The following is a 23,405-nucleotide window of genomic DNA, read 5'->3' as shown; positions in this document are numbered from 1 at the left end:
TCAGAACACTCCCCCTCACTTCTACCAAAAAAATTTACGTAGTTTATGAACGGCCCCCAACTAGTTAGCTTGATTTTGTACAAATTTGGATATAATTGGTTAAGTCTACAAAAAGTTAGAGCGTTTCTAGTAATGTGGCTCTTTTATAAACCGATCATTAAATTTCTCAGGATCAATTGAACCAAGTGAAAAAAAGGTTCACCATTTACTTGCGCTGCCTAGTGGCAGGGGGCTGTCCATAATCCACGTGGGAATTTTTCTACCCTCCCCCCTGCGTGGTCCTATGTTCATACAAAAAAAAAAGTTTTTATGTGCCGTGTTTGTTGGCCTAACCTCCACCACAGCCCCTCCCCCTCCACCTTAAAGATCACGTGGTTTATGGATGACTGCCGAATCGAACAACCCTTCCAAAACGTTTTGGAATGTCAAACAACTTTGCCAAAGACATAAACATTCTATGTTATCAGGATCCTGGGATACCCATAAGCAATATAAAGGTTAGGTGCTAACGATAAACTTCCGAGCCCAAAAGCTTCTAATCTATAAGCCCGTGAGGGGCTGTTCATTAACCATGTTGACCATTTCAGAACCCCCCCCCCTCTCCCTCGTAGACTTTCGTCCATACAAAAACTTTAAAATTTGTATGGAGCGTAGACTTTAGTTAGACAACAGACCCCCCCCCCCCCCCCAACACCACAAAGTCTACGGCCGCTGATCTACCGAAAAATTTCGCCCCTACAACTTCAACTTAATATGAAAATATCAAAAAGTAAGTGCACGCAAGTGCGTCGAGTCACACACAATCAAATGGGAGGATGCACACGATAACGCAACGCTACCGCACCGCAACCGCACCGCGTCATCGCATCCAGGACCGCTGCGACGCATCGGGTCTAAATCTTCCACCACGCAAAGCCGAGCACAAATCGATCTGTACACAATGTGCACGCCGTGTACAAGCTGAATGTTTAAACATGGGTACACGCACTCGTGTACAGCATAGGTTCGCGGTGCACAAGTTTGATTGAAACATGACGACAAACTCGTGTGCAAGTTCGAGCTGAACTTGCACACATATATTTTGTACCCAAGCGCAACACGGTGCGTGTTTACTTGAAGACTGGTCCAGTATTTTTGGCGCCAGAGTTGAAACGGCAAAAAAGTGATATTTTCCGAAAATGTTTGTTTGCACAAGATTCTTAAGTGGCAATTCCCTTCTTTCAACGATATCGCCGCCAATACTCTACCGATTTTAATGAAAATTTCATGGTATTAGCTACACATAATATACTATTCATGGTCAAGAAATTAGCTATTTTGGCGAACGCAATCAAAAGTTATACAATACTTTCTGTGTGCTAATTTCATCGTGGACACCCTTTAGGCCCTGAAATCATGCAATATAGGTATATTTGGTATGGGGAAGATGTCCGGAGTTCATAAATGGTGACCAGAATATTGAATATGGCGGTCTAAAATCCAATAAGATGACTCAAAATTCAAGATGGCGGCTGCTCATGGAGTTTTAGTCTCTAAAATCATTCAGTACGGGGAATATTTGGTATGGAGAAGATGACCGGAGCTCAAAAATGAATACCAGAATTTCTAAGATGGTGGTGGCTCAAAATTCAAGATAACGTTTTTTTTTCAAGAGTTTCAGGCACAAGCATCAAAATCCAGATACATAACCGATATGATTTATGGTGCCATGAAATGGATTTTTGTTAAACGTATGAAAGGGCGACATTCATCAACATGTCACTTGAGTTTAGTTGCACAAGAAAGGCGCCATCACCGCTAGATGGATAGCATAGGTAATAATGACCATGCGCCTCCATGTGCTTCCAAATCTCATTTGAAACACATAGTTAATAACAATATCACCATAAAACATTAATTGCAAACATAAGAAACGAGATTCGATTCCCTGGACATAGAGTATCATTGTACTTGCCTCACAATATACAAATTCATGCAATGGCAGGCAAAGAAAGCCCTTCAATTAATAACTGTGGAAGTGCTCAAAGAACACTAAGTTGAAGTGAGGCAGGCCAAGTCCCAGTGTGGACGTAGAGCCATAAAGAAGAAAAAGAAGAAAAAGAAGAAAAAGAAGAAAAAGAAGAAGAAGAAGAAGAAGAAGAAGAAGAAGAAGAAGAAGAAGAAGAAGAAGAGGAGGAGAAACCAGAAATTTGAAAAAAATGTAAAATCTATGACAAACAAGGAGAAACATATATTCAAACATTTCTCCTCAACTAAAATAAAAGATGCAGCAAGTTATAATAAAAATTGAAGCTCTATCGAAGCATACGTCAGGGAGACTGAGATGTATGAAGTGAGAATATAAATCGATATCAAATGGCCAGCCTTGTATAGGAAGTAAAAAAAAATGACCTGAGAATTCAATTTTCAAAGTTCAAGGTTTCGCGATGTAATAAAGAATATGGCAAAAAAAAAAATTCAGTGCGACCGTGACAGGACTCGAACCTGCAATCTTCGGATCCGAAGTCCGACGCCTTCTCCATTAGGCCACACGGCCGTGCATATTCTTCTATTGAGTACTCATCTCCGCCAGTCCCAAATTCCATATCGCCTCTTCCTAGCACAGCTAGCAAGAATTACAACAACCCGACCGACTACACATTCGCGCATGGTGGATGCTCAGAACCTCGTCCTCCATTCCATTCCAGCGAGCCCCCTCATTTAAAATCCATCGCATGCGTAAAGCTCGAGCAGACGAGCTCAACGGGCTAACAATCTACCGTTGTGCCGCGCTATGACTCAATCCCTCCGCATTAGAGAGGGTGATAATGGAAACGATAATAGGCCTCTGTGCTTGTAGTCTGCTCGGCGTGATGCGATGCGAGCGAACGAGTCCCTTGAAGAGTATTTTCTTGGATCACCACCACAGCACGACGACGACGATGACGACGACGACCGTCGTCGGCCCGAATCATTAAGATTACTTCAACAACATTCTTCGTCATTAGCATGTTTATAACACGATGTAAAATTTATTTCGACGAGATTTTTTCTTCTGGTGAGTGGTGGGGCCGTGTGGAGGCCTCTGAAAGAAAACACCCATTCGAGGGGGTGACTGTGGGAAATTGGTTTTGACGCGTTCCACTTTGCGGCTTTCCGCGACTAACTTTGAGATGACGACACGCTAAGGAGGCCTAAACGGAGGCCGTTGAATAGATGGTTCCGGGGGTAAATCCCAACCCAACTAGGACATGCAGAAGGGAAAAGGAAAAAAATAATGGTTGATACAACGAGGGTGAATCATTGCTGGGATATACAAGCCCATGGATGTGTTGCGGATTGGTGCTTGCGCGCTGCTCGAATAAAAATTAAATCTTATGGTTATTCGCAGCAGCTTCGATAAGAAAGACATAAAACTTTATTCAGTTTGTTAAGCATTTTGTAATGGAAATTTATGGGAATCGTTTGCGCTTCGCCATGAGCGGATTTATTCCTGAGATATCGGCATGACGGTTGTTGGCGTTTGATGGAGAAATGGTGCAATTCCCAGAACGGTGAGGGTGGAATTCCTTGAAATTAGGGTTGAAATCTTCTTCGTCATATGCGTTAATTCCCGTCATAGGAAACGGAAAATATCCAATAATTACACATATTCCAACTTACCTTTGCCAACTGCTCATCAGATGTAAGCAAAAAGATATAGACTCAATCAATAACCAGCCCAAGCACCGGAGATCGAAAAATTAGACAAAATTTCATGTTTCAATTTCACTCAATTTCACTACATAAACTCATATCAGAGCATATTCCTATGGAAATAGAAATTGTCGAATTCCCGGAAAAGTTTTACGAAGAATTCTTGAAGGTATTCTTGTAAATGGCTTGAAAATATTATTGGAGGATGCCTTCGAGGTATCTCTGTAGGAATTTCTGAAGGAAAGCCCTGGAAAAATTCTTCAAGAATTTCCTGGAGGTATTTGCGGAGAAATCACAAATAGTAGAATTCTTGGAAAATCTTTAACAAATCGCAGGAATGTATTCAAAAAGAAATTTCTGGAGGGATTCCCGGTCCATTTCCTAGAGCAATTCTAGGGAAACCCCCATAAAGAATTTTGAAAATCTTCCCTGGGTAAAATCCTGAAAGATCCCCTGGAGAAATGTCTGATAAAAAGAATTTTAAGAATTCCTTATGGAATCCCTGAGTAAACTTCTGAATAAACTGCTGGAGAGAATTCTAAGAGAAATTTCTGGGGAAATACCTACACAAACTTCAGAAGGAAACTTCTGGTGGTATTTCTGAAGGAGTCCTAGGACAAATCCTATAACAATCGTTTAGGGAAATCCTTGAGACATTCTTGGGGGGATTTCTGACATATTCGCCTGACAAACTTCTAAAAGAATCTTCAGAAGACTTCATGAAGTAATACACTAAAACATCTCTGGAAAAACTCCTAGTGGAATCCCTGGAGAAGTTCCTGAAGGATTTCTTAAAGAAAAACTAAAATCTCAGGAATAATTCCTAAAATAATCGATGGACGAATATCTGAAGGAATTGCTTAGAAGAAGCTGGATAGTTTGGATAGATGGATAAATCCCTGAACAAATCCATGGCTGGTATTGTGAAAGAATTCTTGGCTTACTTCTTGGATTATTTGCTGGCTCCTGGATGCATCCCTGTAAAATGTGCTTAAAGAATCCCAATTCAAAATGCTGGCAGAATTCCCGCAGAATTCCTTAAAGTAATTAAAAAAAAACTGTGTAGTTATTCCTGGAGACATTCTTGAGTGTATTCCTGGAAAGGATTATGAAAAGATTTTTTAAATTTCTGAAGAAACCCCTGAATAAATTTTTGAAGATTTTGCAAGAAGAGTTTCTGAAGGAATCAGAGGAGGATTTCCTGGATCTACACACCTGAAGATATTCCCGGAAAAATCCCTCGAGTAATTCCTGGAAAAAATCCTGGATCAATTGCTGAATGAATCCCTGGAGGCATTCCTGGAAAAATCCCTGCAGGAATTCCTGAAGGAATCTCTAGAGGAATCTGGAGGAACTCCTGGAGTCATCTCTGGAGGAATGCTTGAAGGAATCCCTGGAGGCGTTCCTAAAGGAATCCTTTAAGGAACTCCTGAAGAATTGCCTGAAGGACTTCCTGGAGGAATTCCTGGATCAACTTCTAAGGAATTCTTGGGGTAAATCCTAGATGAACTCTTGGATGAATTCCTGGAACAATCCCTGGAGGAATTCCTGCAAGCAAGGATGGGAACACTCACTTTCAAAGAGTTACATTAACTTGCAAAGTCACATACCAAAGTCATGAGGGAGCTGCCAAGGCAACTCTCCACGAGGTGAATGTAAATTACACTCGCCTCGTGGAGAGTCGCTTTCACAGCTCTGTCACAACTTTGGTATGCGTGTGTGGCCCCTACTCTATTTGGCAAACTTTTAGACAAAACCACAATGCAAAAGTCGTCCATATATCGTTTCTTGATAGCACGCTTCTGAGCTAAGAAAATACCAAGTGAGTGTAACTCTTTGCAAGTGAGTGTTCCCATCCCTGCCTGCAGGAAATCTTGCTGAAGTAGGTAGAGGATTTCATGCAGAGATTTGTATAGAAATTTTTGGATCAATGCCTGGAGGAATTCCTGGTGTCATCCATGGATGAATTTTTTCAAGGAATTTCTGCAGCAGTCCCTGGAGGAATTCTTGGATGAAATCCTGCAGGAATACCTGGAAGAATTAATGCAGGAGTATCTGCAGAAATTCCTGGGGGAATATTTGTAGGACTACCTTGAGGATTTCCTGGAGGAACCCCAGGAGGAATCCCTAGAGAAATCTCTAGAGAAATTTCTGGAGGAATCCCGGCTGGTATCCCTGAAGGAACCCCTGGCGGTCATTGGCAAATCTAGCTTTTTCTTTTTTCTCACTCATCCTCCTTGATAAACACAAGAAAGAGCGGGATGCAAAGGGGTGCCGCGGCACCCCTTTCCATCCTTCTCTTTCTCGTGTTTGTTTAGGAGAGTGAGCAAGAAAAAAAAGCTAGATTCGCCAATGCTGGCGGTATGCCTAGAGAAATACCCTAGAGGAAAATCTTTAGGAATTCCTGGAGGAATGCCTGGAAGAATTCTTTGAGGAATTCTTGGACGAATTCCTGGAGGACACTCCAGAAAAAATCCTGAAAAAAATCCCTGAACAATCACTGGAGCAATTTCAGGAGGAATCCATGGGGGAATTTCTGGAGAAATATAAAAAAAAACTTGAAGGAATCTCTGGAGGAATTCCTGGAGGAGTTCCTGCAATTTGGAATCCTTAGAGGATTTCTTGGAAGAATCCCTATATAAATTTCTGCAGGACTCCCTGGAGAAAGTCCCGGAGGAATCTCTACAGAAATTCCTCGAGGAGCCCCTGCAGGAACTAACTTATGAATTTTTGGGAAAAAAAACCTGAAGGAATCCCAAAAAGAGTTTGTGGAGGAACTCCTGGAGGAATCCTTGGGGCAGTTTCTAAAGGAACCCCTGGAAAAGAAACCTTATGAGGAAACTCCTGAAGATATTCCTGGAGTAATTCCTGCAGGTATTCCCGGAGGAATTCGTGAAGGAATACTTGGAGTAATTCCTGAAGAATCCCAAGGAGGAGCACCGGCGGCCATCCCATAAGGATTTTTTAGGAAATCTTTGGAGATATTCCTAAACGAATTCCTGCAAGAATTTCTGTAGAAATTCCTAGAAAAATCTAAATAATGTCTACAGTAATTTCTGGATGCATTATGGATGAAACTTTGGAAGTTAATGGAAAGGAAGTATCTTTTTTCTTGAAGTTTAAAAAAGTATTGTTAGTTTACAAGACTTACGTATCGATGGATGAACTCCTAAAAAATGATTTGTTAAAAATTTATAAGAAGTTTCTGGATAAAATTTTTGAATAATCTGTGGTAGCAATTTCTAAAAAAAAATTCTGGAAAAAATTCTTGCAGAAATAGATTTGAGATGGAATTTTTGGAGCAATTTTTTTGCGGAATTCTTGGATGATTTTTTGGAAAAATAAATAATGATATCCCAGAAGAAATTTCCGAACGTCTGGTGAAATCTCTTGAGGAATTTTTGAATGAATCTTTGGAGAAATGCATACCGAAACCACTAAAGAAAGCGTTGGGAAAATTCCTGGAGGAATTATTCGATGCACCCTTGTACAAGTAACTGTAAGAATTTCTGAAGGAATAGTGGAAGGAATTCCTGAAGCTTTTTTTAGAATAACCTCTGAAACAGCGGTGACATTAAACAAATTAATCATTTGCATCGGCCTTAGTTGAAATCTTTTTTCAGGAATTCTTTTAGAAGTTTCTTTTTCCGGTGATCTTCCAAGAGTTTCTCTAGAGATTCTCTCAGGATTCCACCAGAAACTGCTTCAATGTTTTCTTCAGAATTTTCTACATGGGTTCCTTCATAACTTTCTCAACGATGTCCTTTGGAAATCCCTTTAGAGATTTCCCTGGAAACTCTTCCAGGGAATTCCTCCAGAAGTATCTCGAGGAGTTACCTTCTGGAATTCGTCCAGAGATTACTTCAGAAATGCTTCAGGAATTTCGACCCAGATATCTTTTTGGACAACAATTACTTCTCGAAATGTAACCCGTAACGTGGGTAGATCACCTTAGAATGATGCGTTGCGGTGTAAGATCTACCAAATCAGATTTTGATCTTGATATTCACCGTATTTATAAATATTCCAAGATCAAAGCTTGATTCACTTTTTCGTGTTTTGTCGTATATTTTGTTTCGATGTACTGCTAATTAACATTTTATTTCAGCAGGATTCAGGCAAATTTATCGTATGATAAAAATATGTATCTGTGGCGATCATATCACTAATATGTATGTAGCTTATTTGACGTAGGATGTTAATATTATTTTATATTTCAGATTATCAACCGAAGAATCTAGTAATTCAACCAAATGCCATCAAGACGACGAGGAAACCATGATAATTCGGGCAGACAACTGTTTTGAAGACGCCTAACAATGATGTGCCTGAACGTTGACCACTAACAACACCCAGATTCCCGTGACACCTAGGCCTGAGAGATCGTAGAGCTGTATACATTTTTCAAAGGTGTCCAAAACTAACCATCCTTCGTGTTAAGTACTGTTCCTTTGAATTCCACTAAGAATTTGCATCCTTTGACAGATATGTAATTCAACCTCAACTGTAAGGTCGTCTTCAGTGTCTTGTACTTTTTTTTTTCAATTAATTTATTTAACAGGCTCATACATGTCTAGCACTTTACGGAGCCGATTATCGCTATTGTGCAAATTTATAAATTTACAAAAAAAGAGGAACTAAGAACTATTTAACTTTTTCTCGCTGTCTTCTTCGGACGCACCATTTCCGTTGATGTTGACGGCGTTGCGGCAAATTTAAACCTTCGTTCATTCACCTCCTGTCTGTCCATTGCCGTCTGGAACGCGTTGGCAATTTTAGATATACCCGTCAGAATTTGTTCCTGCTGTTGCCTGGTTTTCTCTGCTTCTTCTTCTTCTTTCCGTAGCCGCTCATTTTTTTCTATTTCCTTTGCGGTCTCTGTATCTAAAAGAATGGCTTCTTCCACTATGAGTCCTTCATGGAATATCCTCACCTTCCAGCCATAGATTTCTAGAGACGCAGGAATCTCGTTTGCTATATCCACGTACAATACCCGAATACCAGTGTGTAAGTGGTCCAGTCCTAAACCGGGGGGAAACTTCTCCCAAAGCCGATCCAAACAAAAGTCTACAGCTTGAGTACAATACGACAATCGACCGGGAGCAAGCTACTGCTGCATCCGATGCAGAGCAAAGCAGAAGGTAAACTGTCTTGTACTTGACTTGACGTTAGCCGAAGGCAACCACGAAATGTCCTGGATATGTATTCCTCTAAGTACAAAACTTATTATTAAGAGTACACCCTTGCTTAGATTTCCCTAAAGTCAGTCATACTAATGAACTGCATAAACTTATATCAGAGCATAATCCTATAGAAATCACAATTATCGAATTTCCGAAAAAATCTTACAAAAATCTTGAAGATATTCTCGTAAAAGCCTTGAAACTAGCACTGAATTCCTTAAGGGAATTACTGGATAAATTCTTCAATAATTTCCTGGAGATATTTCCAGAATAATGGAATTCTTGGAAAAATCCTTGAAACCACCTGACGGAATTGCTGAACGAATTGAAAAAGAAATTTCGGGAGGAGTTCTGGAGCTTCATGGAGAAATTCCGGGGTAAAATCCTGATCCCCTGGAGAAATCTCTGAAAGAATCCCTGGAGGAATTGTTATTGTAGGAATTCCTTATGGAATCCCTGAGTAAACTCCTGAAAAAATTGTTGGAGGGATTCCCGAAGAATTCATAAAAACAGGCAACTTCTAGGAGGAATTCCAAGAGAAATTTCTGAAGAAATCCCTACAGAAGTTCTGGAAGGAAATAACTGGTAATATTTGGATGAGTTCTAAGACAATACGTGGGAGGAAACTCTCGAGACATTCTTGGGGAAATTTCTAAAAGAATCCTTAAAACATACCTGGAAGAAACTCCTAGAGGAATCTCTGGATCAATTTCTGAAGAAATCCATGGATAGCTTCTCGAGGGATTTCTTCGAGAAAAACTAGAATCTCCGGATATATTAATGCTTAAAATAATCGAAGAACGAATTTCTAAAGATATTCCTTTGATGGAGCTGTAGGGAGTATTCTTTAAGGAATTCATGGATCGATCCCTGAACAAATCCGTGCAAAAACTAATAAGGGATATCTTGGTGAAAATTGCAAAAGAATTCCTGGCTGATCTTGAAGAACTTCCTGGCTCCTGGATGCATCCATGTAAAATGATCTTAAAGAATTCGAATACAAGTCGCTGGAAAAATTTCTCTAGAAATCCTTGAAGTAATTAAAAAGCAATCTGCAGGTATTTCTGGAGGCATCCCTGAAGAAAATCTAGTGTACATCCTTGGAAAAGATTATGGAAGGATTTCTTAAATTTCTGAAGGAACCCCTGAATATGTTTTTGAATATATCGCAAGAAAGATTTCTGAACGAATCACAAGAGAAATTTCTGGAGCTATACCTGAAGGTGTTCTCAGAGCAATTTCTCAAGGAATTCCTGAAGCAATCCCTTGAGAAATTTCTGGAGAAATCCCCAAAGGAATTCCTGAATGAATCCCTGGAGGAATTCCTGGAAGAATCCCTGCAGGAATTCCTGAAGGAATCTCTAGAGAAATCCGTGAAGGAATTCCTGGAGACATCCCTGAAGAAATGCCTGACGGAATCTCGGGAGACATTCCTGAAGGAATACCTGAAGGAATTCCTGGAGGAATCCCTAGAAGAATGCCTGAAGGAATTCATGGAGGATTACCTGGAGGAATCCATAAAGTAATTTTGGGAGAAATCCTTAGAAAAAATCCCAAAGGAATTTCTGAAGCATCCCTGGAGGCAGGCCCGTGCACAGAAGTGGCGCCAAGGGAGGGGTTTTCCCCGATTTTGGCAAAAGGCGGAGGGGCGCCTAGTGTATTAAGCGTCGGTAATGGGGAGGGTTTAACACCCAAAACCCCCCCCCCCCCCTTGTGCACGGGCTTGCCTGGAGGGAAAAATATCTGCAGGAATTAATGGATCAATTCTTGGAAGAATTTCGACCGAATTATCTGGGATAATTGCTAGATGAATTCTTGGAGGAATTCCTAGAAGAAATCCTGCTGGAGTGGGTAGAGGATTCCAAGAAGAAATTTCTAGAGGAATTCCTGGATCAATTCCTGGGGTAATCCGTGGATGAACTCTTTAAAGAATTTCTGGAGCAGTCCTTGGAGAAAATCCTGGATGAAATCCTGGACAAATTAATACAGAAATGCCTGGAATTATTAATGCTGGAAAGTCCTTGAGGATTTCCTGGAGGAACCCCAGGATGAATCCCTAGAGAAATACCTGGAGGAATCCCTAGAGGAAAATCTTAAGGAATTCCTGGAAGAATGCCTGGTGGAATGCCTGAAAGAATTCTTGGAAGAATTCCCCGAGAAATTCCTGGAGGAATTCCCTGAACAATCACTGGAGCAATTCCAGGGGGATTCCATGGGGGAATTCCGAGAGGAGTGCCTGCAATCTGGAATCTCTAGAGGATTTTCTGGAAGAATCCCTAGAGGAATTCCTGGAGGACTCCCTGGAGAAAGTCCCAGAGGAATCCTTAGAGGAATCCCTGCAGAAACGGAGGAATCACAGAAAGAATTCGTGAAGGAATCCCAGGAGGAAGTACTGATGGAGTCGCAGAAGGAATTCTTGCAAAAAATCCAGAAGGAATCTCAAAAGGAGTTTGTGGAGAAAATCCCGAAGGAATCCCCAGAGGAATTCATCGAGAAATCCCTGCAGGAATTCCCGCCCGAGCAGAGGAGAATAGCAAGTTAATAACTACGAAACCACATAACCTGTTTTTATATCTTGTTTTGTTATAATTGAATTATCAAGGCATAGTTTTTCCATAACAAATTTTGTTGAACAATCTCATTTTGTTATAATCAAGATATTGATATACATTAACTAAACTACATTTAAATAACATGTTTTGTTGAAGTAAAAGTTTAGTTATTGTTGTAGTATTGATCCATTTATCAGCAATAGCACAACAGTAACAAATTTTGAAATTACAGCAACAATTCGAAAATTATGACCTGTCCCTTTGTGTTGTTCAATTTTCGTATTCAGTTAAGAAGGAAATTTCTGAACGACTCCTTTTAAGAATTCTTTTAATAATTTATGGATAAGCACTTGGAAGTTCTGGAGCTAGTGAAATTTTCTAGGAATCTCTACTTATTAGTAAAGAAATATCTGACAATTTTTCAAAAATTATTGGAGGGATTCGTGGAGGAACCACCGCAAAGACATTTCTGGAAAAATTTATCTAATATTTAATTTTTTTGAAAGATTTCTGAACGAATCCGTAGAAGAAATCTGCGCAAAGATCGACCTTCTTCAAATCTCTATTTTTATCCACGATAAATATCAGACGTAGCCCTCGAAATCAATGATCGCAAACCTTCATCACCCGAATTAATCCTACTCCTGATAATGATTGCTTCCCTTCATCCCCTGAGGGAGGATAATCTTTGTCTTATTAGCACGAGCCAACCGTCTTTTTCAGGAGGAGAGAAATGAAGCTACTTTCGACGTTGGTTGGTCGGTAGCAAAAGCCAGTGAAATGTAGATTGTAGTTTTCACCGACGGCCAGATCAACATTGTGTCAGCCCCCGGATTCAGCAGAGCTTGTAAACTATCCGTGACGCTCCGAGGAGCACCACCACAAGGCTAAAGAATGCACGAGCAGTCCCCCCACGCGCCACAGTCGCGTGGGAGGGTTTGGCTAAAAATGAATGCAAAGGACGTTGAAGCACTACCCTCTCGGTGGACTAATTAAAATTGATTGCCATCATAATTAATTCCAATTAAGTTGTTCCTACTAATCGAGGAAGTAGGGTGATTTTTATACGACACCTCTGCGCTCCTGGGAAGGATGAGGCGGCTCAGTCGAGTGCCTGCGGATGTCGAGAGCTGGGTAACTTGAAAGGACTGAAGTGATTTCGTTTCCAGGAGAAGTGATTTTTAGTTAAATTTAGGAATGATGTCGTTTCTATGAAATGCTTCTGGGCAATACGATTAGCTGTCTTTTACAATGTGATAACAATGTCCATCAACTGATTCTTAAAATAAAACGTCTCAGTTATCCTATACAAATATTGCAATGTGGAATACGGTGGACCGAAAATCTTTACTCATGATCCACAAAAATTAACTTTTTTTGACCCCCCTCACTCCTCCGTAGCGCTTTTTTGTATGAAAATTCTAAAACATTTGTGTGAACCGTACCGATCGGCCATGCTCCCCTCATCCTCCTAGAGCGTTACGTAATTTGAGGACGGCGCCCAAGGGATGACAGTCTCGGACCGCGGAGCGCAGTAAGCCACGTGCAGACATGTTTTTTGAACCGCTCGTGACATTTCGCGTTTTGGCGATTTCGCCGACAGTTTATCCAGGCCAGTGCTAGTAACGCCATCCGGATAGTTCTTCCGCGTGTGAAAGAGTGTTTATTCCGTATGAATTTTGATAGTGAGAAAGTAGAGAAAATTGGTTTTGGAAAGAAATATGAAGATTTGTTTACAAGATCAGTACCGCTCAGTTGGTTGAAATTCTTCCAGACGAGTCGTGAAAAGGCTGATAGCGCTACGCCACCCGGAGGGGTTTCCGTGGCTTGTGTGTGTTTCAATGCTGCTGCTGGTAGTTTTAGTAAAGTTACGGGGGTGCCGAAACTCGTAGAGAGTGTTAATTCCGTGTTTTCCCGCGAAACGAACTGTTTGATGGCGCTACGTCGTCTGGTACTTTTTCCGTTGTAAAGTGATTATGCTTAGCTTCATTTTTTTCACGTTTTTGGATGATACGTTCGCCATTAGTGATATTTATAAGTGGTTTCAAAATCAAAGCGTGTGGCCTCATATTCATAATTTTGTGAGAGAGGAAGCGACGTGTGTTCTATTGATGACTCACTGCGTGTGCGACAAAGGTTAGAAGAGGAGAAAGCCAGATTCCACTGTTCCCATGGTGACGGCAGTGCTACTTCACATGGGTTTTGGTGAGTAAGTATGTTTATTTTATTGTTATCACAAATTGGAACTGCAATGCATTGTGTTGGATGTTACAAGTTGATATAAAAAATTACAACCTCCCCGACGGGGAATTGAACCCCGGTCTCCCGCGTGACAGGCGGGGATACTGACCACTATACTATCGAGGATGAGATGATTACGTGTTGAAAAATTACATTCAATAACCCTTATGGCCCATTTACATATTTGATTGAAAGTAAATGCACGCCATGACCTTGTGCATGACAGTATTCTGTCAGATAATTTATTGTAGGTACCTATGCTGGAATCGTTTGCTTTGCCGCGAATAATTGAGCTGCCAAATCTACTGGACAATATCAATGCAAATTCAAAAACTTCTGAATTTGTCAGGCTAATTTTATTATCAGCTAAACAGTGTTTACATTACGCTAAATGCACGCCAATATAAATGCACGCAAACTGTATAGTCGCCTAGAGCAAATGGGGCAATAGACTAAGTCACTCTTGCTTTCATGATTCAGTATAACATTTTCCGTATTCGTACGATGATGTTGTGATATATGTAACTAATATATCTATGCCACTTTACAAAAGCATATGTTATATGTTATATGTATTGAGAAATTTTATTGGGGATTATAATGATTGGTTCAAGGTTCACTAGTCTATTTAATTCCACAGCAAATCAGTAGATTTCTTATTAGAATTATGATTGTCCCTTGCCTGAAACACGATTGTTCTAAGTGCTTCTCATCGTACTGTCAGTTTTCCAATAGGTGTTCCTAGTAATTCAATTTATTTTCATCACTGAAGTGGATGGTTTGTTGATTGACCTTTGAGTATCACAAACGAAGAAAACATCACTGGTACAAAGGCATTATAATCGATGAAATTAATCATAATTATTCCCCTCCAGCTGTGACGACCATCATCATTGATTATGATCAACCTCATGCGTCTTTTTGTGAAGCCTTGATGATGATAGGTGCTGATTTTATTTGTGATCGGGAGGCGCATCGGATTCACATTGAAGAAGTTTTCCATGACAACCCTCAAAAAAAGATACCGCCCCCGGGTGGACTCGAACCACCAACCTTTCGGTTAACAGCCGAACGCGCTAACCGATTGCGCCACGAAGGCAGATGATATTTGCAGGAAATATACACCTTTTTCAAACTAACTGACGTCATCGTCAGTTTTGCATTCGCAATCTTAATGTTAGATCTGTGGAATGTCACATCTGATCCCAAACGAAAACAGCCTTAGTTTGCAAATGTTGGATGTTACCAGTCGATACAAGTGATGTGACTAAACAGAAACTGCATCAACGCAAAAAATAAACTCAATTTTTAATTCATCCGCGGTGTGTCAAGGTTCGTGTCTTAAAATGCATCAGAATAGTGTGCAACAAAAAACTTCACATAGCAGAGCGTAGTTTCGATCTACGGACCTCTGGGTTATGGGCCCAGCACGCTTCCACTGCGCCACTCTGCTGCTATATATAGAGGGTGAGTTGGTGTGCTTTTATCACCTTGACCCTCACAGATAAGGGAAGGTGATAATGATGTCGGTCGTAAATTAATTACCACATCCAACCAATCAACCAATGGCAACTGTAAAATTCAATAAATAGTTCTGCAATGCGCATTTGAAATAATTACGATCAATTTGATCGAGCAACTACGACAGATTGAAATTAGTAGGTAGATTAAATGCGGTATGATAAACAAAAATCTATGATTGAGTGCATCCATATTGATGCGTAATTACTTCCAGCTTTGATCACTACGGTTTCGAGGTTAGGTGTTATTGTATACAAAATTGCATGCGATGTTTAACGCGTTTAGGAAAACTTCCAATAAGACATTAATACGTATGTGCGCCTAAATGTATGCATGCAAAATAAAATTCTTTCAAGGTTTATAGTTCAATCGCAGAAATCTATTTTTGTATGTTGATAGAGGAAAATTCTTATATGAATAGGCAATTCTTATTACTTTTGCTTTGATTTTTTGCAGCAGTGAAAAAAAAATAATTAAATCAGTGGGATGAGTGTGGGTAAAATGGATAAGGTGGTGTTTCAACGGCGTTTGGGTGAATGGTCGTCGTAATATAAATTTGGTTCGATGTATAATTCTGCTTGCCATTACCAAGATCAAATTCGTATATTATTAACAAATTATCACAATATTTATTTTGCTGACTGCACCCTTAATTGGACTGACACAATTTGTGCGCACACACCTTGTTGTCTTCGGTGCACTTATAATATATTACATGTAAATCAAGGAGTGAGTGCACCGAAGACGTCGAGACGATCCAAGATAAGTGTGATCGTTTATCATATTTTTTAGGCGTACCAAAAATTGTGTGATAGTCCAATTTGGGGTGAAATCTGCAATTCTTCATTACACCAGCAAAGCTAGCCGTGAAAATGTTTAACACTTCTCAGGTCTTGACAGACCACACACATGCACGAAAAAGACGGATCATATATTCTACTTTATCAATATTGTGGCCGTCCTGTTCATGCTCATGTAACATCTGCTAAAATGCCCAGAGAGTTGTCAATCATTTTAAGGTTAGGTTCGTTGGTGTGATAACGAAGTCATACACAAATACATTTGAATGAAAAATGAAGATTTACATCACTCGACTAATGTTTTACGGTTTTCAGGTCAGTTGACATATTTAGTACATCGTCTACTTTGCCGTCCTTGTTGACGTCCTCTTTTTGCTCATGTTACGTTTGTCATGTGACCAGAGAACTGTCAAATATTTCTTATGTTAGGGAACGTCCATAAATTACGTCACGCTTTTAGGGGGGAGGGGGGGTTCCGCAAAGTGTGACAACCCATACAAAAATTTCAGAGGTCTCATACAAAAAGTGTGACATAGGGGGGAGGGGGGGTTGAAAATGGGCAATTTTTGCGTGACGTAATTTATTAACGCTCCCTTATGTGTCGTGGTGAAATAAAGATTTACTAAACCTAACCTCCAGAATGTCTGACAATTCTCAGGTCACTTGACAGACGTAACATGAGCAAAACGAGGACGGCAACAAGGTCAGTGATGTAGAAGACATTTTCTGTTTCTGTGTGATCTGTCAAGTGACCTGAGAATTGTGAAATACGTTGATGTCCAACAAGGTTGGTAAAGAAGAAGATATGTTTTGTCTGTATCTTGGTATTGTGTGTGATCTGCCAAGTTTTTATTCCACCAACGAACCTAACCTCAAAATGACTAACAATTTTCAGGTCTTTTTGACAGATGTAACACGAGCATGGAAAGGACGGCAAAAAGATGTTATCGATCTAGTAGAAAAAAAATATGATCCGCCTTTTTCGAGCATGACACAGACCACACTGTCAAGATAACCTGAGAATTGGTCAAACATTTTCATGGCTAGCTTTGTTGGTGTAATGAAATAGTGACCTAAGAACTGTCAAACATTTTCAAGGCTAGGTTGATAAAGGTGTGATGAAGAATAGGTGTTGTTAATGAAGAATGAAGAAGATTACTCGTGTATGTGCATGAACCACTCCCCATTAATAAAAGAACCCTTCGACCGTGACAGGACTCGAACCTGCAATCTTCGGATCCGAAGTCCGACGCCTTCTCCATTAGGCCACACGGCCGTGCTTGTTAGGATGGGTGAAAATTGTAATCCACTGTTACATATTTTGGTCCTACTTCAACTGTGCAAAACTTCAGCTTAAAGCGTTGTTTAACAATTCTTCATTACACCAACAAAGCTAGCCATGAAAATGTTTGACAATTCACAGATCATTTTGACAGACCACACTAATGCACGAAAACGACGGCTAATATGTTCTACTTTATCGATCTTGTTGTCGTCCTTTTCATGCTCATGTTATATCTGTCAAAATGACCTGAGAATTGTCGGTCATTTTGAGGTTAGGTTCGTTGGTGTAATAAAGAATTGTTTGTTTGTTGCTTGACAATTGATTGCTATCGGTTTCGAAGTTCTTTATTATGCGAGGTATGCACTTCAAACGGAATAGCTCAAGTAATTTTCGGTTAGTGCATTATTTTTCCGTGACCGGAATGGTCAAGAAATTTAATACAGCAAGCCTCATTTGATTTTCGTTTCAGCTCCGTACTAGGATGCGGAATAAAGTGACGCCTCATTATTTCTTGAGCGGTTCCTTGCCTGAATTTTCCACGCATCGAGATAGGCCAAGAAATTTCTAGCGATCTCCGTACTACCGTACACCAACCAAACTAACCTCAAAATGACTGACAATTCTCAGGTCATTTTGACAGATGTAACATGAGCATGAAGAGAACGGCAACGATATCGATAAAAGTAGAATATATTATCCGTCTTTTTCGTGCGCTATCAAAATGAACTGATAAGGTGATAAGTGTCAAACATTATCATGGCTAGTACTAGTGAATTTTATGCTCTTTGAAAGTCTAATTCGATGTATAAATATTAATAGAAAAATATATAATAATCGAATCCAACGTGTGGTAGCTAACACAAGTTTGGGGGTTTGAGAGTTAGAATGCAATTGGCCAATAAAGAGTTAAGAACAGCTATCTGATGGGAGTTATTGTTAAAGCATTAATATGGAAGAAATACCAGGATATCACATTGGCGATCCTGCCAAATCGGATGTTCGGTTCATCGACGTTTCGCATTGAAGGATTTAATCAGGTGAGTTGGATTTACATATTGAATAATATTGAAAAACAAAAAGCTGCAGCGTGGTAAAAAAGGTTTACTAAGAAGACTTTTAATTCTTCGTAGAATTCTTCCAGGGATTTCTCCACAAATTCTTCCATGAACACCCCTAGGCTCCTTCAGGAAACCTTAAGTAATTCCTCAATGAAAAACTCCTGAGATAGCTTTAAGAATTCGTCCGAGAATTCCTTCAGGGATTTCCTCAGAAATACCTCCGAAACTGTTAAGGAATTACGCCAAAAAATCCTCCCGTAATTCCTCAAGAAACTCCTTCGGGAATTACTCCAGGAATTCCTCCAGGAACTCTTTCAGGTTTTCCTTAATAAATTCTTCTTGGAACTCCACCAGGAAGTCCTCTAAGAATTCCCAAAAGAATAACTCCAAGAATTCATCCAGGAATTCCTTCAAGACATCTGCCTAGAATTATTTCAAGAATTCCTCCAGGAATTTCTCTTAAAATCCTTCCGGGCTTCCCCAAGAATTTTACCAGGGGTCCCTGTAAGGCTACTGCCAACAATCCCTTCAGGTATTTCGACAGGAATATATCCATGGATTTTTTTCAACCCCAGGGATTCCTCCGAGAATTCTTTCAGGTAATTTTCCAGGAACTACTCCGAGACTTCTCCAGACTCCGAGACTCTTTCTCCAGATATTCCTCTAAAACTTCTGCTAAGAATTTCTCCAAGATTCCGTCCAGGAATACCTCCAGGATATATTCCAGAAATTGGTCCAACAAGTACTCCAGTAGTTCCTTCAGGAATTCCTCCAAGAATTACTCTACGAATTCCTTCTGGAATTACTACAGGAATTCCTCTAGGAATTTATCCGGGAAATACTCCAGGAATTCCTACAATTCCGGGAATTTCTCCAGAAAACACTCCAAAGTTTTCTCCAGGAATTCCTCGAGGATTTCCTCCAAGATTAATTCCAGGAAGTACTCCAGGTATTCCTACAAGGAATATTCCAGGAATTTCTCCTGGAATTACTCCAGGAAATAAAAATTACAAAAAAAATAACTTCGAAAATTCCTGCAGGAGTTCCTTCAGGACTTCCTCAAGTAAATCCTTCAGGAATTCCTCTAAGAATTTCCCCAGGATGTACTTTGAAAATTCCTTCACACCACATGAATTCTTCTAGAAAGTACTCCAGGAATTCCTGCAGGATTTCATACAGAAATTTCTTCAAGAAATTCTTGAACAAACTCCTGGTAGGAATTCTTGGAGGAATTCCAGAAAAAAATTTCAAGGAATTCCTGAAAAAAATCCTAGAGAAAATCTTGGTGGAATTCTTGAAAGAAGTCTTGAAGGTATTCCTGAAGTAATTCGTGGAAGGAAATTCTGGCAGGAATTCTGGATTGTTGGTGGAATTCCTGGAGGAGTTCTTGGATGATTTCCATGGGGAATTTCCTGTAGGCATTTCTGGAGGAATTTCATAAGGATTTCCTGGAAGAATTCCTGAAGGTATTGATTAAAAAATCTCTAGAGGTATTCCTAGAGTAATTTATGAAGGAATCCCTGCCGCAATTCCTGAAGGGATTCTTGACGAAATTTTTAACAGAAGCGTTGGAGCAGGTTTTAGAGAAATTCTTAACAGAGTTATTGTCCGAATTCCTGAAAGAATTTCTGGAGGAATTCCTGGACGGATTCTTGAAGAAATTCCTAGCAATTGAAATACTAATGGAATAATTGAAGAAATTTTTGAAAAAATTCCTGGAGGAATTTTTGGAGAAATTTCTGGAGAAGTCTCAGAGCAGTTTCTCGGAGGAATGCCTTTAGCTGTCTCAGGAGTATTTTCTTGAAGAATATCTGAAGGTTTCCTGAAGAATCTAGGGGTATTCATGAAGAAATTGGTGGTAGATTTTTTGAATGAATTCTTGAAGGAATTTCATGAAAAAATCCTTGGAGGTATTTGTGGACAAATTCCTGAAGAAATTCTTGAGAGAAGTCATAGAGGGACCCTTGTTAAATTCTTGGGAAAGGTTCTGTACGGTTTTTGGTGCAATTCCTGGATGAATTCTCGGAGAAATTTCTTGAGGAATAATTGGTGGAATTCCTGGAGGAATTCTTGGGGTGAATTCCTGAAGATATTATAAGATGCATTCCTAAAGAACTTCCTGGAGGAAACCAGAAAGAATTTATCTGGGAATTCTTGACAGAGTTCCTGGAGTATTTCCGAAGGAGTTCCTGAGTATTTTTTTATGAGGAATTTTGCCGTAATTCCTTAAAAACTTCTGGAGGAATTTCTGAGGATATCTCTGGAGAAATTCTCGTACGAGTTGTTAGAGTAATCTCATGAGTATTTTCTTGTGGAATTACTGAAGGTTTCCTGGAGGTATTTATGAAGAAATTTCTGGAGGAACTCTTGATATTTCCTAAAAAATTCATGGAGGAATTCCTGGAGGATTTCCTGAAGTAATTTCTGTGGAAGTTCTTGAAAAATTTCTTCACGAATTCCTAGTGGAATTTCTGGAGAAATGCCTGAAAGTGATCTCGGATGAATCTTTGGAGAAATTTTTGGAAGAATTTCTGGACGATTACCTGCGGATTACTGGAGAAATTCTTTGAGGAATTCCTGCAGAAACTCTTGGAGGAATTCCTGGAGGAATGTTTGGAGAAATTGTTGGAAGAATACCTAGAGGGATTCTTTGAGGAATTCTTGGCAGAATTTTAAGAGATAATGCCCTTCAGACTTTTGGTGGTGGAGATGATATTATACGAATTGAAATAGAATCTACTTTCGCGATTACTTTTACCCGCAGTCAGAGATACGCGCAAGACAGTCGCCTAAGAAAACATACCTGTTTTCAAATTTTCCATCATAGCGCTCTTTGATAAGCGCAGTTTCGAGTTCGAAAGGAATCGCTCAAGAAACTTCTTGAGTGATTCCTGGCAGAAACTTTCTTCGGTGACTGCCATTTGAACTGTCATTTCTTCGCTACTGCGTACTGCGATCGAAGAAAAACCGGTTTCTTGAGCGATTCAGGCAAGGAATTTCCCATGCATCAAGATAGGCTGAGAAATTCCTTCTGATCTGCAAACAGCGCTATACCTAGCTCTTGAAAAAAGGTAGCCACATGGCCGAGTGATATGATGACTGCTGCGTCTGCACGTGGCATTTGCACTGCGATTAAATTTTGTCCATCATTAACGGCCTTGGAAAGTAGTCGCCATAATTCTTCAATACACCAACAAAGCTAGCCATGAAACCGTTTGACATTTCACAGGTCATTTTGACAGACCACACACATGCACGAAAAAGACGGATAATATATTCTACTTTATCGATATTGTTGCCATCCTTTTCATGCTCATGTTACATCTGTCAAAATGACCTGAGAATTGTCAGTCATTTAGAGGTTAGGTTCGTTGGTGTAATAAAGAATTGTGTTTTTCTTGCAACAATGTCACATTGATTTCGTCTTCTTAGTCATCGTCGTCATCGTAGCAATCGTCGTTATCAGCGCCATCGTTATCGGTGTTTAGGATTGAAGAGGAAACGGAAAGGTTGTCGGTAGATTCTCCTTAATTATCTTAAAGTCAATCTATATAGATTTTTCGATCACGTTTTTGGACCAACAATGATCATCATTTCACTTAGATCAAAATGCTTAAAACTCGTGTTAGAAATGATGAACTTAACTACTCATGAATGTGGATTCGTATACCATACTTTCTATACAAAATACGCCAAAAAGGCTAACAGAGAGATCGTAGTGTGCCGCGCTTGCTGATGGATGTGAACATTTTTGTTTCCGTCAGAATTTTCGTTTTTCCATCCATTCCCAAATAGTATTAACTCGGTTCGAATCGCAGTGAAATGCACTTAATATTGCGAAAAATAGAAGGATTGCTAATGAAAGCGAAGAAGTTAAAGACAAATGTGCAGTGCACTATTTCTCTTATCTTCTGAGGCGGCGTCAATGTCAAAGTGGTGGAGCATCGGGATTCGGCAGGGACGATTCTGGAAGATGCATCGTCGTCGCTAACACACCGCAGCTGTTGAATTACCAGCAAGAAAACATACCAACTATGTACATAGATTTGGACAACTGGGTGAGATAATACCAATTTGATACTTACATGTTATGTGAACTTGGGTTTTGCGTTCTACCAGCAATTAAGTGCATAATAGCAAAGAATAAGAATATCAAGAAAGCCCACTCCGCTGATGCTTGGGGGGACACTACCGCAGCGCTATCTGCGGATGAAAGTTCAACTTTCATGCGGTAGTGTGCGTTACTGATTGTATGCGGATACCAAAACATACGCACACCACCTTCTCTTATGACAAATCACGAACACTGTTACATAGAGCTTCCACCTTGAAACGCTTAAAGAGCGCCACTTGTCTTGTCGCTTGACGTTTACATAGAAAAAGACAAGAGAGGGCATTCTTTCTATTTTTATTCTTTGATAATTGACCAATCCAAATTCCTGTGTGGTAGTGGTTTGTGTTCAGAATTCCCGTGTTAATCTATCTGTAAGAACTTTGTAAACATCTTTTGTTCTCTCGTATATGGATAGGCTTAGGTTTCGTGAGACAATTTTTGGACAACTCAATAGGTAGCAAAGACAAAATTTCGGTGCGATGGTGTGCTGCCTTTAGTGAATCAGATAAACACTCCTTGTGGGGAGATGGAGAGGGTTACAGTGTTGAGATTTTTGAACCGGGTGGGTTCGGTTTATCGGCACGGTAAAGGCTGGGTATTCTGCGCAATTCAGATCCCATTGTGATCCACTAGCCTCTGCCCAGCAACTCCTATCCCTACCTTCACGCGGTACCGGCCGGAAACTATGAGCAACCTTAGGGAAGATCGGGTAACCAACCCCGGTGGGAACTTTGGTCGTGGGCTGACAGGGAAGGGGGGGTTTGCTTCGGCAAACCTGAGCGTCTGTTCTCCAGGAGGAGCGGCTCACAACAGCGTCTGATCCCCATGTTAGGGGCGGCTGATCTACATCCGAGTGCCAGGGAAGGACTCTAAGCTCAACTGTGCACTATGGTCCTCCGGGTTGGTGTCAGGCCCTACGAGCCAGCCGTAAAAAACCATTGTAACAGAAAATCAGCAACAGAATAATACGAACCGA

At 40.2% G+C, this 23,405-nt stretch overlaps 5 non-coding genes across 5 annotated transcripts; all 5 read right to left on the bottom strand.

The window, feature by feature from the left end:
* Window positions 1-2,463: 2,463 nt before the first annotated feature.
* On the bottom strand, window positions 2,464-2,536 carry Trnar-ucg (transfer RNA arginine (anticodon UCG)). The gene has a single exon. It is a non-coding gene; the product is annotated as a tRNA-Arg (tRNA).
* Window positions 2,537-13,705: 11,169 nt separating this feature from the next.
* On the bottom strand, window positions 13,706-13,777 carry Trnad-guc (transfer RNA aspartic acid (anticodon GUC)). The gene has a single exon. It is a non-coding gene; the product is annotated as a tRNA-Asp (tRNA).
* An 899-nt stretch (window positions 13,778-14,676) lies between these two features.
* On the bottom strand, window positions 14,677-14,750 carry Trnan-guu (transfer RNA asparagine (anticodon GUU)). The gene has a single exon. It is a non-coding gene; the product is annotated as a tRNA-Asn (tRNA).
* Window positions 14,751-15,032: 282 nt separating this feature from the next.
* On the bottom strand, window positions 15,033-15,104 carry Trnam-cau (transfer RNA methionine (anticodon CAU)). Its single transcript has one exon. It is a non-coding gene; the product is annotated as a tRNA-Met (tRNA).
* Window positions 15,105-17,175: 2,071 nt separating this feature from the next.
* On the bottom strand, window positions 17,176-17,248 carry Trnar-ucg (transfer RNA arginine (anticodon UCG)). Its single transcript has one exon. It is a non-coding gene; the product is annotated as a tRNA-Arg (tRNA).
* Between the last annotated feature and the right edge of the window lie 6,157 nt (window positions 17,249-23,405).

Source organism: Aedes albopictus, chromosome 2, assembly GCF_035046485.1.
Source record: "Aedes albopictus strain Foshan chromosome 2, AalbF5, whole genome shotgun sequence".
NCBI classification, from domain to species: Eukaryota; Metazoa; Arthropoda; class Insecta; order Diptera; family Culicidae; genus Aedes; species Aedes albopictus.
This window is presented reverse-complemented; position numbering and strand designations above follow the sequence as displayed.